This window comes from Pundamilia nyererei, unplaced genomic scaffold, assembly GCF_000239375.1.
Source record: "Pundamilia nyererei isolate P.nyererei 1_Seehausen unplaced genomic scaffold, PunNye1.0 scaffold00847, whole genome shotgun sequence".
NCBI lineage: Eukaryota > Metazoa > Chordata > Actinopteri > Cichliformes > Cichlidae > Pundamilia > Pundamilia nyererei.
The window spans coordinates 50,731-52,173 of record NW_005188248.1 but is presented as its reverse complement, the minus strand read 5'-3'; positions in this window follow the sequence as shown (position 1 = coordinate 52,173).

Genomic DNA, 1,443 nt, shown 5'->3' with positions numbered 1-1,443 from the left:
AATCAGCTGTAAGCGCCACGTTTCACTCAGTCTTTATTTGCAGTTTGTTTTAAGTAGTGATATGATGGGCAATATGTGTTTTAAATGAGCAGCCTGCTATACTGAAATCACTGAATGAAGAGCATGCAGCTGCATTGTCTCGGGAACATGAATATGAACATAAATCTGGTGATTTATTAAATATATAAATTTAATTTTACTTGATTCTAATGTGCTGCTCTTAAGCTGATGGAAATGCAGATAACACAGAACACACAAGAATGAATGAATGAATGTTTAATGAAGGAAAGCCAATACAGGAGAAATCTGAAATGAAACCCAAACTAATTTGTTTCCATAATTATGGGCTGTGACAGGCGTTAGCAAATTGCAGCCTTCAGTTTGTGCATTTTGCCCTGCAATTTAATATTCAACAGCACGATGGGATATTTGTAAACATTCCCATGAAAACACTTGACCTCCACCCTCTCTGCCTCCAACTATGCCCCCGGTTGAACCAGGCTTTGGTGGACCAGGGTCTGCGTGCAGCCCGTCATGCAGCTTCCAGGCTCACAGGAACGGCCAACCCTCCGCTGTCACCCTGCTGCCCTGGAATCACCGGCGATGGTCTTCTGCAGAGAGCAGCAAGCAGTCCAGGATGGCTTGAGAGATGTCCCCTCGAAGTTCCCCCATGCGGCTAGCAGCAGGCTCAGGACGACTGTCTGAGCCTCCCTAGACAGCAGCAGCTGCAACACTCATTCTGCTGTGGCCACTGGCATGCCTCCGCTGCAGGACTGTCATCCTCCCCCATCTGGTGCATCGTCACCGCCAGCAGATGAGGGGGCGGCAGTGCAGTGACCCTAACCAGCCTCTCCAGCGCTCAGCCTGCTCCTGCAGTCTCTACAGTTGTTCCCTCTGTGCCGCTACTTGCTCACTATGGATGGCTGCCAATCCTGCTAGCATCTGCGCCAGTAGATAAACCAGCTGCGTGGGCCAATTGTCACGCATCACAAGCCTGGGTTTTGGCACCACTGTGAACCCAAGTCAGGACTTGTGACACTCTGCGTGCTTTTAGTGAGCTTTAATTTTCAAGAACAGAGTTTGGGTTTTCACGTCCCACGTTTCCAGTCTATGACCTGCCTGCTTCCAACTGTCTCCATGACACTGATCCGCGTTAGTTCCCCTGGTCTCTCTGTCAGACATGTCTTCTTGTTTATTAACCGTTTTGTCTTTTTCAAGTTTGTGTACGTATGAATGCTGTCGGTGCTAATGTCTCCATGTGTGTCAGTGCTGTAATCTGATGGATTCTCTTTCTTCTTTAAATGGCTGTGTTGCGCTGAAGTGGAGAAATCCTTTGATTCCAGGTTTATCCATGTGGTATATTCGGGCATTTAACATTTTAACCTATGCAGCAGCATTACATGGAAAATTTAAATGTAATCACATGAGTCAACCTTTTGGGTA